The sequence below is a fragment of the Hermetia illucens genome, chromosome 1, assembly GCF_905115235.1.
Source record: "Hermetia illucens chromosome 1, iHerIll2.2.curated.20191125, whole genome shotgun sequence".
Classification (NCBI taxonomy): domain Eukaryota; kingdom Metazoa; phylum Arthropoda; class Insecta; order Diptera; family Stratiomyidae; genus Hermetia; species Hermetia illucens.
The window spans coordinates 21,212,879-21,229,641 of NC_051849.1; the positions used below are offsets into that span (position 1 = coordinate 21,212,879).

Below are 16,763 nucleotides of genomic sequence, written 5' to 3' on the forward strand. Positions count from 1 at the left end.
TCGTACCTTCCAAGCAGTCTTGACGGAGTCCCTTCCTCTCGTGTAATTTTCTCTAATTCATGTGCCGTGGCCTGAAGTTCCTTTACTGTTGCTGTCAGGAGCATATGCAATTTTCAATTTTCCCCCAAACATACGTTCACCGCAGCAACTCTTTGAGATACGGTACGGCACCGTGAGAGCCTGCACTGGTGCATTTAGCCGTTCAAATAGAAGTGCATCGCCGGCCCTAATTGACGATCCAGTCACAGAAGATGGCATATAATCGCAATTCCACTATATTTAACTTTTCTATCACGCCCATTATGCCGTCAGATTTAATCGCTAGACATTTTATAAATTTCGCATTTTACGTTACTCTTGCAGGCATTGCTCTGTGTGCGGATGAAAGCCTCGTTCTTTTCTACTAATTACAGCCGCGAATGCACCTCGTGGTGCGGTTCAGGGGAGGCTTCCTGGCGAATTAGCAGGTTTTCCTTTGAAAAGCGAACCTACTAATATAAAACACACATCACTGTCGACAGCGGCGACGATGTTGGTCTCGAGACTCTGATGATGACGACATGGTTCCGACATGGGAAATGATTTTCAGAAAAAGTGCAATGCGCTTCTTTATGCACACAAACCAAATAAAACAAGGCACCTGTGTGAAGTCGAGCAATTGCTAAATTGCAAAAGGGCTTTTTCTTTGAGTCCCTCTTCAGGTGGTTATGGGAAATGGGGTTGCCGGTTGTCGTCATGGTAACGACTGGGTGAATAGAAATTTAAGAGACCTTTAAGTAATAATAATTAGATGAGGTCGGAGCTCTGTGAATTACGTATAAACCCAAGCCTGCATTCGTAGCTTAGTCCAGGTTTCTTGGTTTAATTCAATTAATCTCTCTTAAGCTATACTGATGCGATAAAGGTTCAATATTTAACCATGCCTTGTACTCCTGCAAAGTCAGGAGGCGGGGAAAGGAAGGTTCCGTTTTTAACCTCACTGAGCAATTGGGGCGGTTACTTGCTTAAAAAGCTATGGCCGCTCACAATGGGGCCATTTGGATGTCAAACCGTAAGGTTAAGTTTCGAGCACAGCCACCATGAGGGAAGAAGGGAGGGATAAGCAGGAGCTCCTTTTTCTTCAAACCCTTTCCAAAATCGGGCGGTCATTCATCCTTAAAATGTTATGGCGCCCCCTTCCCCCAAAAGGGGCAGGAGGGGTTATCTTTTCTAGCCTGCCGAAAGTTCGCGGACCACTCTTCTTCAAGAAGTGCACAAAGGGGGCTATGTCTACAGCGTTGATAAGCTTATTGGCAATTAAGTTATCGCGGCCGTTTGTAAGGAGGTTTGTAAGGAGGTTGGGAGGGATGGCACTCCCCCATTTTCTGAATCCACAAGGGGGCTCATCAGCAAAGCCTCCACCCTCGCTATACTCTTCTATTTCTTCAACGAGGGGAGTTAAAAATCAAACCCTGTTGTTTTGACTCCAAAGTAACTCCATTTTGAAGAGATATAACTTTTTAAGAGCCGGGCGTGACCGTCGTAGTTCTACAGTAGAGTCAGAGAGGGGGGACTTTACTCTTCTTCTTCTGTGTTCTCTCCCCATTGTCTCCTCTTCTGGCAATAAGGTTGAAAAGAAACACCCAACTTTGAGATGCCATAGTTCTGCTCCCAGAATCCCCCTCCATAACGTCCCCACCCAATACGTTCAAAATTGGCTTAGGTCAATAAAACTTACGGAGGGAAAGTATCAACTTTTCAAGGAACTTCCAGAAAAGCGGTAGGAGCCTCCCGCGTTAATAAATCCTAATATAGCTCCCTTCTGAATTCAAAGTATTCCCTAAGTGTGAGTTGGTCCATTGAAGTACGCTTATGGGGGGGTGGGGGTTGACGGTCGGTAAATGCCTTGACTTACAAAGTGTTGAAATCCCGCAACGCTACCCCACGAACTTCCATCTAAACACCTATCCGCCATCATAGAATTAGCCTGGAACCGTTTGTCACATTACTTTGGGCTAGTTCAGCGTACCCAATCTTGTGCAGACAAGACTGAAAAGTTTCGGACCCACTTAGGAGCTGGGTAAGGAAATAATTAATCTCACCATGCTTTCGATTCAACCACATACCTAAGTTGCCAATGTACCGGGCAGTGCTTCCACCTTTTGTCTCGTTTCGTTCGAAGAATCGCCACTCATTTAATCGTTTCGTTAATATCCGGCAGCTCGTATCGCTTCAACGAATTTCTCCGGTCAGGGTCGCCTTTCCCTCTACTGATCAGCACAAGCCTCACCACTTTCCAACCAGCCGCTATCGTCAACTTGTATGAGATGCGCAGGGGTAGTGCCTGTACAATACGGTCCATCTGTTTAGTCCTAAGTGGACAAGGGGTCTACAGAGCTACAATTTTTCGAGTTAACGGTTTATAACTCAGTCCCCGCGGATCCCCATTCACCTGCTCAACTGGATCTAGCAGTGAGCTTTTCTCCTGCTTAACGCGCTGTGGAGTCTTCTTGTGGCTCTGTTATTGTATTACATGCCATTTTTCGGTCTACCAGGGCTCGGCAATGTGCGCCATCGACCAATACATAGAAGTTTAATCATGTTTCGATGCCTCCTAGGCATGGAAACTCCGCTGGCTGCTGTTATCAGGTTCATAACTGAATCTACAATGGTGCCATTTGCAGCGCCAAAAAGGCAATTAAGCTCGGCTCCACCGGCTCGTAGAGTGTTCGATCTCGTAGCGTTCCACGTACACGAGGAGTGTTCGGCTGGTGCACACCCAGAAATAGCGTCAACCACTTTGAACGCAAAATCGCTACTCGTACATCGACAACACCAGTGATCCGACAAGAAAATTACATCGGAATTGCTTCCTTTAAAGCCTGGGTGCCGGAACGTTGATGTGTTCTTTGTGATCGACATATCAACTAACGTCTCAAATCTAAAATTTATCGCAATGTCGTCCGTCCTGTCGCCCTCTATGGTGCTAAGTGTTGGCCGACCATAAAAGTAATGAACGGCGTCTTGCGGTAATGGAAACGAAGATGTTCCGTAGGACTAGTGGCGTGACACATCATGATCACATTCGAAATGAGGATATCCGCGATCGTTATGGGGTTGCACCGATCGTGGAAAAGTTGCGAGAGAGGCGTCTTCGATGGTATGGTCACGCAATTCGTGCCAACGAGAATTCATTTGCCAAGATTGGTCTGAACATCGAAGTCGATGGTAAACGACCAAAAGGCAGGCCGAAACAACGGTGGCTTGATACACTGGATGGGGATTTAAAAGCCTCGAAATTGCATCCAGATCAGGCATTTGATAGAACCAAATAGCGAAACCGATCACGACGAGCCGATTCCGCTTGTGAACGGGACATAGGCTGAAGAAAAAGAAATCCCAGTTCTCTCTACGCTTTGGGGTAACTTCATATCTACTACTAAACCGATGTATGGGGAGCTGCAAACCGGAAGGTATTGTGAGAACTGGATTCAGTATTCTCAATAACTCTTCCAATGTTCTGTGTCCCCCACGTCCGTTGTTTCCCCATACACCTAATCGAATTAGTTTATGAGCTGCTTCCATTGCTGTGGTTTGATTAAATATATCCAGGGGCTGCAAATTGGGTAATGCATTCAGGGCTGCGCCGGATGTCGTGCTCCTGGCACCGGTAACACACATAGTTCTTTGCAGTCCGGCTGGTGAAAACTTTTTGGCCTCACCTTAATTGACCACCCTACGGATGTATAAGCGAACATCTACTTAATAATACCAAAGTATATCTATTATACATTACCACATGAGGCCTAAGTCCCCATGCCGAGGCAAATGTCCGTCTGCACAGCTTCCAGATATTTCACTCCTTCGGAGAATTGAAGGGTTGTACCCTTCATCTCTGGGAGGCAAAGTCCATCCAGTTTTCTCCTTTTTGTGAATAATACCTCCTTCGGGGCAGACTTTCTTTGCTTTTGCTGTTAGATAGCGATCGATACCCACCTCAGCGCACAGCAACCTCTGCATTAACATAGCATGCATCCACTTACCATCTTCAACACCATGTGCTCTGGCGGCATCACAATGTTTTTGAAATGGCGCACAGTCAAATGCCCCTTCAATGTCCACGAGCACCCGCATCGCGTACTCACCATTCAAATTTGCATCTTCTATCTTTGTAATCAAAGAATGAAGAGCAGACTCATAGGACTTTCCAAGCTGGTAAGCGTCTTGGTTTTCATTAAGTGGGTGCGACTTAAGTGTGTTTCCACGAATGTGATGCTCAACCAGTCTTTCCAAACTTTTCCGTAAGAATGAAGTCAAGCTGATCTGTCTAAAGTTGTTTGGATTAAAATAGTCATCTTTCCTAGGTTTCGGTATGAAGGTTACCTTAACCTAGGAGGGTCTGTAATGATTCCAGTCTGAAGCACATAAAACTACCATGGGGTTTTCTCAGAGAATCCAATTTGGCTGACTTATCCCTTTTAAGAATTCTACAGAGCCTTGAAGTCTCTTTTTCGCCTTCCAGTTCCTGACAGTAGCATGTAAAGGAATCTTGTTTCGAACACCTAACGAGCCTCTTATATTCACGTTCTGATTTCCGGAAGTTTCGTTCTTATTGCTTTAACAGTTCGTGGGTCCACCAAGGAACCAGTTTACCACTTTGGCCTCGGGAAATAGGATAAGCCTCTTCATAGCACCCTAAAAGTGTGCAATTCACAGTTTTGACTTCATCTTCAAGCGCCAAAGGAGTCCTTTGATGTCAAGGGAGTTGTACTTTATTGCCAAAAAGGTCGTTGACCTTGGTCCAATCAGTTTGCCTTGGATTCCGTCTTTGTATTGCAGACTGTTCGTCCACAATAGTAAGGTTGAATTCTAGGTATCGGTAATCCGACAGTGAGACTTCTTCTAACACCCGCCAGTATGGAATTAACTCTAACACTTTTGAAGTACAGATTTTCTGGTACTAGCAACTTCCCTAAAGTTTCCTCTAGGTTCCTCTTTTCTTCCCTGAATTTTGGACAAAGGATGAAAAAATACACTTTTGGAGTGCAGATTGTTAGGTCAATTACTTTACTTCTTCTCGGATGCACGAATGTAGGGGCGTAGTCATGAGATCAGCTGAAGTGATGAAATCAAATAGCTTCTCTCCTCTTGGATTGCATTTACTACTGCCCCAACAACTATGTTGAGCGTTTACATCGCAACCTATTAATCGTTCGAGATAATTTGTTTCTGTATATGCTACCAGATCCCATAGTTCTTGCGTTGGTGGAGGATTCAAAGAATCATAGGGTAGTTAACCGGAGGCAACTATGATGCTTTTCCTCTCGATATTAATCTGTTATTGTATGATGACGGTAACTAAGTCCTGGGAGCAGAACTGTCTCGGCGTGGCTGCGTCTAACCATCTTGACATCAGGACACAAGTTCTCAATCTTATGGATCTTTCATCGTAGGAGATCCTAGTCCCCTTTACTGATCCACTGGCGCAGAATCTATTACACCGAACCCACGGCTCTTGCGTCAGAAAAATGTGGGGGTAGTCCTGAAACTTTGCCAGCCTCGCTTCTAGCAGACAGGAGGACGCTTTGGCATGTTTCGACATAAACTTAGTCTAATGTGTAATGGAAAGTGTTAGAAGCGTATGCCGCAGCCCGCGTGTTATAGGGTTTCCCCCACACCGTGCCGCCAGGGACCCGATGCCCTCGTGTTTGATTTCTCTGAGAATAGCTGCTCTTGCATAAAAGAAGGTTTAAAAAAAGGTTCCAATCTCGGGGAGCATTCGTCTCTTTTCGAGTTAACAGCTTTACTGGTTTCGGTGTCTTGGCATCAATTCAGTTCCGTTCCCCCCTATGGTTTCTCTTTCTTCCGCCTGTTCTGTCAATGGTGTAGGAGAAGTTACTAGCAGGTAGGATTCACTCTGTAGCCCCTTCACCAGTGCGAACCTCCATACGAAGGTTTCGCCACGGTATGCACCATTTTCTGTGCGCAGTTCCATTGTTGGAAAGCGCACCGAAGATGCTGCAATTTGCGTGAGTGTGTGAGTTGAAGACCATCATTGTTCTTCGTTCTCAAAATGAAGATGATGCTCTACAGTTTCCTGATATGATTGAATTTCAATCTATCTGGGAAAAATGGAGCCCCATATGGTGACTTTCCCGGAGCACAATCAGACTCTTTTGGTCCAATTTCAATGCCAAGCTGAAACCCTCCACCTTTGTAGATTTGTCCTTCTTGGCATTCATGAACTTTACCATCCAGTGTCCGAAGTTCATAGCCGGGTTTTGTCCACCCAACATGCGGATGATATCCTCTACCTTTCTTCGAGGGATCGGTAATTAATATCCGACATGTTTTGTCCTGCGCGGCTTTGTGTTCACAATAGTGAACTTGGGGCGACCTTCTTCTTTCTCTTCAGCCTTTGTCCCGTTCACAAGCAGGGTCGGCTCGTCGTGATCGATTTCGCCATTTAGCTCTATCGAATGCCTGATCTGGTTGCAATATCGAGGCTTTTCAATCCCCATCCAGCGTATCATCCCACCGTTGTTTCGGCCGCCTGCCTTTTGGTCGTTTACCATTGACTTCGATGTTCAGACCAATCTTGGCAAGTGAATTCTTGTCAGCAAGAATTGCATGACCATACCATCGAAGACGCCTCTCTCGCAATTTTTCCAAGATCAGTGCAACCCCATAACGATCGCAGATATCCTCATTTCGAATGTGATCATGATGTGTTATACCACTAGTCAAACGGAACATCTTCGTCTCCATTACCGCAAGACGCCGTCTATTGTCTTTTATAGTCGGCCAACACTCAGGACCATAGAGAGCGACTGGACGAACGACATTGCGGTAAATTTTAGATTTGAAGCGTTCGTTGATACGTGGATCACAAAGAACACCAGTTGTGGAATGCCACGTCATATAAGTTGCATTAATGCGTGAAGCAATTTAATAACGTAGACCTCCATTAGCTGATAGCGTTGACCGGAGGTATTTAAATCGCTCAGTTCTGGGCAGATCACTGCCGCTGACAGTGATTGTGCCTGTTTCATGGGGATCGGTCGTCAAAAATTCAGTTTTGTTTAGATTCAATCTGAGACCGTGTTCCACGAGGCGATCATTCCATTTTTGGACAAGTTGCTCGCGATCATTTTCGCTATCAGATGCTAGCAAAACATTATCTGCGTAAAGCCCGGATAACCTGCTAGAGCCACTTTAAGGCAGCCTCAGCAGTGCAAGCAAAATGGAGAAGCCCATTGCGAAAACTTTGATCGTTAAATCTTGGCTTTGTTCCGGCCTCCAGCATTTTTTCCACAGGCATTACTGGAAAACGGTAAATTGTCCCTCTGACATTTTGCCGTCCTTGGGGGAGACTCCCGCGGCAGCAGTCGCAACTGATACTGCAGGTTGCGCATACGTCTTCTTCCATCCCGCCTTCGTGTCCGTATTCCTATGGGAGGGACCAGCTTCATTGACACCACTCACGTTGATTTGATCATCTCTCGGCACAACAGTCCTAATCTCCACGGGACGTGTGAATGTAGGCCCTGATGCCCCTGCACAATAAAGGATTGTTCACCGCAGATGTGTTGGTCTTACGTTTCTTGCGCTACTGCTGACAGAACAGTTTGGTGCGCCCAGTTGTTGTTACTTGGACATCAGTATTGTAGAGGTATAACTTCTCCCGAGGTGCCAGTTAATGGCAAAGCAGTTATTCCAGCTGCAAAGTGCCCTATAGGTACGGTTCGCATGGTAACCTGGATTTGTAAGCCTGGTGCATTCTTCGGATGGATTTATTAGCTATTAATTTTGGAATTGTGTGATTCCCTTTCCCAAAGCCATAAAGGCTCATTACTGAATCCTTTTGTGAGGCAGTTCAGCTTCCCTTATAAAGGGAGATACTCAAAAAGGTCAAAGCTGATCCCGACCTAAAAGATCTGAGCGTAAATGTGAGCAGAATCCGAAGAGAGAGAGGGGATCTCATGTTCGAGCTAAAAAGATTCAGCACAGGCAAAACTGATGACCTTCGCACTCAAGTTAAAAACGAAAAGAGAAATTTGTCCTGCTTTGAAGGAGCAGTTCAAATTGGAAGAACTTGTAGAGGAGTCTATTGTGGGTTTACGAAAAGCCACAGAAGTTGTTGGCCTCCGGGAAAGTTCGGATTGGATGGGTAGTCTGCCGTTTAAGAGAACAAACTTCAATAAAGAGGTGCTTTAAATACCTCATGTTTAGGCACTTCGCGAAGACATGTACCAACGACATTGATTGATCGGATCGATGCAGAAGGTGTGGGGAGAAAGGCCATATTGTCATTGTATTGCAATATAACAATAAAAGCCTATTGTGCGAAGGGGACATCCTGTTATCCTAACCGGCATATTGCTGGAAGTGGTAAATGACCGGAATTTGGGAAGGCGTTAACTGCAATGAGAACACGAGGTTTATTCAAATAAACTTCAATAATTGCAGGGTTGTTCAAAGCAGACCATGTACAAATCTGAGAAATGGTATTCCCGCGCTATCATCGATAGTTATTTACCTGGAAGGATGCTCTGATATGGCAACGATGACGGACTCCAGGAGTACGTTGTTTCTGCGGATGACCCGCGTCCATTACTGTGGAACATCATGTACAACGATGTGCTTAATCTTCCCCGTCCGGTGGTGGTTTTCGCTGACCAAGCTAACGTGAGCTGAGTCCGCCCTGCGATGTAATATATCACGGTGGCTTCCGCCAGGCAGGGAGTGAGTCGGGGTGATTTTAAAGGGTAAAGATCCCATACACTAGTGTGTGCAGATCAGTGTCTTTTGAAGATTTCCACCTCCTCAAAAAAAAGGTCCCAACCTCTGGAGTGCTTCTTTCGATAGTCTACTAAGATTCCACATGCCACGAGAGTCCCGTCTTATGATGTTGCGGCACTTGTTGCAGGGTGCACTGTTGAGGAGGTGCAAAGTAGACTTGCGACGGGTAAATGGACGGTTTCAGCTTTACACAGGAAAAAATCCAAGTAGCCATTTTGACCAGAAGGAGGGTCCTGACTCTTCGTCCCATATCGATTGTCAAGTTGACCCGATGAATGTGACAAACGGTTCCATGCTAGTTCTTTGACGACGGGATGTTTAGTTGGGAGTGCGATGGCGAACTCTTGCGGGGCCCAACATTCCGCGGATCTTTGTGATTCGGCAACTGTTAACGCTCTTACCATGTTTTGGATGGAGTCGCAGTTTACTCCTTGATATTATCTCACATCAAAGATGCTGGATGACCATCTTTTGGTGATGAGGACGTGGCCTATCTGATTAAAGGTAATGCGTTTTGTGAATGTACTGCGTGGTTCCTACCTTGGGAGCATTTTTCTTTTGTAGACTTATCTCCACTGCTGCGTACTTTCCATTTAAGGGGTTCTTCCGATCCCAGGTGATACTTTTGTTAGAGTAGGGATTATTTGATCCCTGCGACACACGAAGGCCTCTTTCTTTCTAGCGTGTGAGCGTGTATTAACCATTGATGTTCTCTGTTGAGCTTCGCTTCGCTGCCTGGTTTGACAGCTTCTCTATCCTTGGATGATACCATGTCAATGTTAGTGTTGCAGAAGTGTCTTTCAGCTGATGGGATTTTCTGGCTTTTCATAGCTGTACTGTCCAACTTGTGAATCTTTTTATGTTTTTGAAGCTAGTGTCGCTTTGGTATTAACATTAACACATTCACAAAGATCCAAAGGATTTATTGGGGCAGCTATTAATTGCAGACTTCTGTGATTCTCTTTTCAAAAGCTTAAAGGCTCATTATTGAATTCTTTTGTGATGCAGTACAGATTCCTTTATAAAGGATGCATTAAGATGCACTCATTTAAATTTCCGGTCTAAAGAGATTTCATCAATATATTCGCCGATAAATGGACTTCCAGCATCCTTTTGCCATTTTAATTAAATTTTCGCGTAAAACAGCAACCCCACCCTCCGTGAGTAAATTAACATGCCTCGTGGTTAATGGTAGGAAAAACATTTATGTGCCATGGAAACTCCCTATTTACAACTATTTCGTTTGTACGAGTGCATTGCGTCGTGGATAAGTGCAGTTTTACTGTGCAATTGCAATCCGCATGCACTTCACGTCGGTACCGCGGCTCACTAAATGGGAACATTCAATTGAATTAATGAATACGTTAAGATAAGATACATTCGTACATAAAACGCTTTAGAGGAGGGTGTAATGCGATATGTCAGAGATAATTTACGTCTCTTAAGTTGACAAGTTGATAGTAATAATTAGACGAATTACGGATAGCACAAGGCATTCGAGGACCGTGAAAATGCTCGTTCCGCAACTCAGCCCCGGACGCATCCTTCCTCCCGAAAAAGATGAATTATAAAAACATCTTCGCCATAATGATACATGCAATCATCATTTATTCTGGCGAATGAGACTGAAAAACTTTTGTTGAAATATTTAGAAGTTCCCAAAGATGAAATAGATGTTTGCGAAACTATTTCCATTAAAACTTGAGAGAAAGAAAGTTTGTGGCTGCTGGGATGGCAAGGAATAGAACGGGAGCAGTCCTGAAGCCAACAAAAACAATAATTTTGCATTGAAATTGAAGTCCGGACGACGGAAGAGTTCCTGGGGGTAGGGGCGAATGCACAAATAATGCCATGCATAAAGTCTTATTAGTGGAGTTTGTAATGATATTTGGTCTCGGGTCAAATGAAGGGAGAGAAATAGCTCAGGAATTCTGAAATAGATTCCTGAAATATGAATTATAAAAGTCCAAGGAATTGTTTTGGTTCCATTTGTTCAGCATGATGGAGTACGTTGTTTTGATTGTGCTGGGCCAGTGAATCCTTCTTAGTCGAAGGCATGACAGCGCTCGGGGATGTATTTCATTTGCAGAATGTGGCTGGGGTCAGTTGAGGAATGAGCAGTTTCCATCAAGGTTTTTTGTGTCTTTGAAATTTTGGAGGTTTCGTCGGTGGTGCAGATTATGTGGTAGTTTCGGAGGGTCCTTAATAGAATTCACAAATTACGAAAAGGAACTATGCAACAAAAGGCTCGATATCTTGCATGTTCTCGAATCCATTGTTGAACTCCACGGCTCTAATGTTATTTCATACGGGCCAGAACCCTTCTGTGGAATCGGAAACGGTTTCAAGGCTATGAATCTAAGAAATGAAGAGAAACGGTTGAAGGAACTATATTGGGCGGGCCTACCAGGGATGGAGCAGTCCAGGGTGCTTATTGGGGGATACGAAAAGGATACACAAAGGATTGCTTAAACCTCACCAAAAAGAACCTCAGAATCATAGTGGGAATTCTCACTGGTCATTGTCGGCTGAACTATCACCTAGGGAAGCTAGGGATATCTACGGACACTGTCTGCAGGTTTTGTGAGGAGGAGGACGAAACCTCTATACATGTCCTGGGACAGTGTCCGGCACTTGTGCAAAGTAGGTCGAGACATCTGGGAGAACAACCAGATGCAAAGCGGAAACATCTGGAAGTGGGGAATATACTAAAGTTTCTAACAGGCCTTACAGGCCTGCTTGAGATACTATGATCAATAGGTACACTATAACCAGTAAAAGGGGCACAATAGTTCTTCAAGGATGCGGTGTGACTTTCCCTTAACAAGCCGAAGCCGGTCCCAAGCTCGGTTGTGAAAGGAGGAGGGATGGATAGCTTCAGTCTGAATGGCTGTACGCCACCGCAGCGTCTCAGGGTGAGGAAAGTGCAGGAACTTTGCAGTCTTGCAGATTACTCACTAAGCAAGTTATCTCAACACCTGGCAGCTAGTGATAAAATTCACCACCAACAATGAGAAGAAGGAGAAATTTAAGGTCCGGTACGGATAACCGGCGGGAGTCGTCTGACTTGGTAACTGGGTCGGGCTCTCGTAATGGACAGCAAGGCGTCGAAACCGCTAGTCGTGGGGCGGTTCGACGTCTAGGCGCCACGACGACCAGGAGCATAGCTCCGCCTGCTGCAGCTGTTTCGCCACAATCTGTGGCGACCACTTCAGCAGGTTCGCGTAGGAAGCGGTTGAAATGGACTGAAGAAATGAACCTCTTCATCATCCGCTCCTACTACGAAATAACGGCGGGGGCGGGTACAACATCTTACCGCCCCTTGTTGCACCAGAGATTCGTCGAGCGTTTCCCGCAATTCGCGCACGTGACTGTGCAGCGAGTCGCAGACCAGTACCGCTTTATTACTCGCAGCGACACAATCCCGGCCACCATCAGGGAGCGTGTTTGACTTAAAGTCATCGGAGAAACTGGTGACCGAGAGTCGATGGGGGCAGAGGCGGCGGCATCAACAACACCACGCCGCAGTGCAGGTAACAGTTTCAGTGCTCGCCGAAGCACTCTTCTCCAGCGTCCAGCTGAGGTTTCCACTGAGGTTCGGGACGAATTCCAAAGAGTGTGTATAGAATTCTCGGATATGGATCCTTCGCATAGACCAGGTATTCCCAGGATCTATGCATCTCCAGCAACTCCGGGAATTCTATCTCAAATCAATGATGAGATTGCATCTCGACTGTGTGCTAATATGTCGCTGCTGCAACTACAATCACTTGTGTATTGTGGTGCAGTTGCGGCTATCAGATTGCACGGTCAGAAGATTCGCTTTCGCGTTATTGGTTTGAGTGACAAAAGAGATCCACCATGGAAAATTCGTCTGGAACGTCGGCGGGACTCACTAAGGCAGGACATTGCTAGACTGATTCAGATCAGCACTGGCAGTGCCAGCCGACGAGTGAGAAACAAAGTGAAGAGGGTTTACCGGAACTATGCCATCCCCTGTCAGACACCCGTTGTTGAAATTCTGGACACACTAAAACAGAAACTTTCTGTCATATGCTGTCGGTTACGACGGTATGGCGAAAGTTATTCCAGACGTGTCCTGCAACATACGCGAGGAACCAGCGGAGCTTTTTCAGATCTCTCAACGAATCCCAACAGAGCGCCCAGACAATACAGTTCTCGGTAACGGAAGCGAAAGAGTATTGGGGTGGACTTTGGGGGTTACCTGCCCAGCATGCTGAGCATGCTGAGTGGATCACCGCCGAAGGCACCCGCCATGCCAATACACCTGCCATGAATTTTGCGGATGTTACCAAAGAGGAAGTTCGAGGAGCCATAAACATCTCGAAGAACTGGAGGGGCCCAGGTCTGGATCGGGTGCAGAATTTCTGGTATAAGAAATTTACCAGCGTACACAGTCGGTTGGCACGCAGTATAAATGAGGTCATGAGTCGGCAGGAGGAATTTCCACCTTTCCTCACTGCGGGGATTACCTACCTTATCCCTAAGAAGGACACGGTGCAGGACCCCGCAGACACAAGACCGATCAATTGCTTACCAACCCTCTACAAATTCATCACGTCCATTATTAGTGGAAGGATCAATGCGCACCTCGAGATCAACAACATTCTGTCCGAGGAGCAGAAGGGCTGCCGAGTTGGGTCAAGGGGTTGCAAAGAGCAACTCATTATCGACTCGGTAGTTGTAGGACAAGCAACTAGAGGCCAAAGAAACCTCTTCAGTTGCCATATCGATTATGCCAAGGCTTTTGATAGCGTTCCGCACACCTGGCAAATCGACATCCTACATCTGTATCGCATTGATCCGAAACTAATAAAGTTTTTGGCGACAGTCATGGAAGGGTGGCATACCACCTTATCAGTCCGTACATCTGAGGGTGCTAATACCTCAGAGCCCATCCGTATACGGAGGGGCATCTTGCAGGGGGATTCGTTGAGTCCCCTTTGGTTTCGTATGGCACTGAACCCCCTTTCATGGCTACTGAATGATGCTAGAGGGCATGGTTTTGCAATAAAGTATGGCCTACGTACTAAGTGCGAACTGACACACTTGATGTACATAGATGACATCAAGCTGTATGCTGGTACTGACAACCATCTTAGAAGTCTGTTGCGAATAATAGACATGTTCAGCCGTGATATTCGGATGGAGTTTGGATTAGACAAGAGTCGAATCTAAGCCATCCGCAAAGGTCATCACGAGCCGCATGCCGGACATAGCATTGGTGACCTCCGCATCGAAGCTGTGACCGAGACAGACTTCTACAAGTACCTAGGAATTCAGCAAGGAACCCATGCTCGAGTTGGTGATCTGAAGGAAGCCCTGCTGTCTGAATTCCTGCGACGTGTAAAGCTGGTGCTGAAATCGCATCTCTCGGGGAAGAATAAAATGAGCGCGTTGAATGTATTCGCTATCCCTTCACTGGCTTATTCATTCGGAATATTGCCGTGGACGACGACCGACCTGGAAAACGTCCAGCGGCGAATACGGACAACTTTGTCCAAATTCCGAATGCATCACCCAAAGTCTACCGTGGAGCGGATGAACCTGCCTCGTGACATCGGAGGTAGGGGCGTGGTTGACGTGGCGGCACAACATCATCGCCAAGTCGACTCGCTGCGCGCTTATTTTTACAGCAAAGAGCAGGTGAGTCCCTTGCATGCGCTGTCTGTAAGGCAGACTGTGGACTGACTCCACTTAAGTTGAAGGATCGATCTTTCAATCCTCTGAGTGGGGTGAAGTCGGGCCAAGAGCGGATCGATGAATGGAAGTCGAAGGCAATGCACGGTAAACACGTGAATTGTCTTTGGCAGCCATTTGTCGATTTGCATCTGTCGAACAGATGGCTGTGTGCTGGGGAGCTCTTTGCTGAGACGGAAGGGTTCATGTGTGCCATTCAGGATGGCGTGGTCGCCACCCGAACATATAAAAAGCTCATCATGAAAGAACGGGTGGAGAACGACCAGTGCAGAATGTGTGGTTCGGCGTTAGAGACGTTGGACCATCTCATTTCTGGCTGTACTGTTATGGCACCGGTGCAATACATCACCAGGCATAATGCTGTATGTAAGGTTATCCATCAAAACCTTGCATATAAGCATGGGCTGATCACGGGAACATGTCCGGTTTACCGATATGAGCCGCAAGCAGTACTTGATAGTTCTGCTTACAGCATGTATGGGACCGGCAAGTTCTGACTGATTGCCATACCGCACACAACAAGCCTGAGGTACTGTTAGTTGACAAGACGGGTCGCTCCGTGTATATTATTGATGCTGCTATCCCCCATAATAGCAACATTGAACGGAAATACGTGGAGGAGAAGGTGAGCTATGAGCCATTGGCTCGTGAAATCAAAGAAATTTGGCGTCTCGAGAGGGTGGTTGTAGTTCCCATAATATTGTCAGCTACAGGTATTGTACCTAAATCCCTGACGGCTTCCCTTGATGTTCTGGGACTTTCGCACAGTCTGGTTCAAACCATGCAGAAGTACACCATTCTGCATACGTGCTAGATGTTGCTTGGAGTACTCGACGGATTCTCCCACTGATCTACCACCGGCCACCACCACCAGTGCCCCTTTAGTTTTTAAGTAGGTAGGATCGTCCGAGCCTAAATGCTTGGCACTTAGTGCTAGTATTAGGTAAAATCCGACATCTGCCGAGATTGTGATAACTCGGAAATAATAATAATAATGTTATTTCACAGAAATCAATAACCGGGGATACCTGCATGGAAATCTGTGAGTCCATCAGTTTATGTACTTGCAATTTACAGTCTCGAAAGGAAAATGTCGGTATCAACGTCGAAGATAAGGTCAGTGTTAGTCATGTAAGTGCTTATTAAAGAAAAGGGGAGGAGGGGAAAAGGGGCTACACGCCATAACTAGCATCCCACCAGCCTTAATGACTTAGTCCTTGGTAAACCGCGGTCTCCACAGAGGGACAGACCCGGCTGATATAATGCGATAGTTCAATTAAGAGCAACCGCACTTGAAGGTCAAAATCGTGCCGAACCATAGCCAGAACCCTACGCTCCCGTTGAAGTCGCAATCGGAGCCTTTGAGTCGCCAAAAAATTTCGCTTGAGAAAGTCAAGCCTATCCATCAAATGCAGTGATACAATTGTCAAAACTTTGGGCACTTCGCCCTCAGTTGCTCCATAGTGCAGAGGTATGTGAAGTACACAAAAACCCATGTGCGAGGGGAATGTCTAAGACTCAAAAACTCAAAACTCAACCACAACACCAACCAATTTACGGCCAGACCGGACATCCTGCCAACCAATGTGGATGCCCGGCGTACAAGGACATGGTTGCCAGGAGGAAAGCTGGCAGAGCAAAAGAGAATGTTGATGCTATGAGAGCCAAACAGTCGGTGACTCAGATATCACAAAGCTTGGCCCAACCAGGCGTATCTTACGCTCAAGCAGCTAGGAATACTTTCTTTCTAGAGCCGCAGCTCTTCAAGATTCGCAAGGCAATAAGTTGGCCTTCTGAAACTTGGTCAAAACGCTCGCTTCGGCCCAAACTAACGAACAACGACAAGTCGCTGCTATCCAACTGGCAATGAGCCTATGGAGTTATGGATTCTCTGAAAGCGCTTATCCTGGAAAAATGGATCCACAACCAAGATCCAATAGACCAGTTTGAGATGATTTTGCCCGGCATACCCACAAGCCCTGAAATTCTGAAACTCAATTCATACTTGACTATTTTCTAATGTCCATAGAAGCCACACTCACATTACAGGTGTTAACGTGCAAGACTCAAGGTCTTGGGTATTTGAACTATGAGGAAATGTGAGTCCTTCCAATTGGAAAACCATGAAGTGCGGCCCCAACACTGAAGTGTACCGGGGAGCAAGAATAAAACCATTTCGAGAGTTCGTTCTCAATCTGATAGAGAGATTGGTGGGGGAGCTTGTGTTAGTATACTACTATACTAAGGGTGTCCAAAAACAC

At 46.1% G+C, this 16,763-nt stretch overlaps 1 protein-coding gene across 1 annotated transcript in view; it reads right to left on the minus strand.

Moving 5' to 3' along the window:
- LOC119660280 (serine/threonine-protein kinase NIM1-like) overlaps nucleotides 1-16,763 on the minus strand; it is a 131,425-nt gene that overhangs the window by 49,590 nt on the left and 65,072 nt on the right. The window lies entirely within an intron of this gene.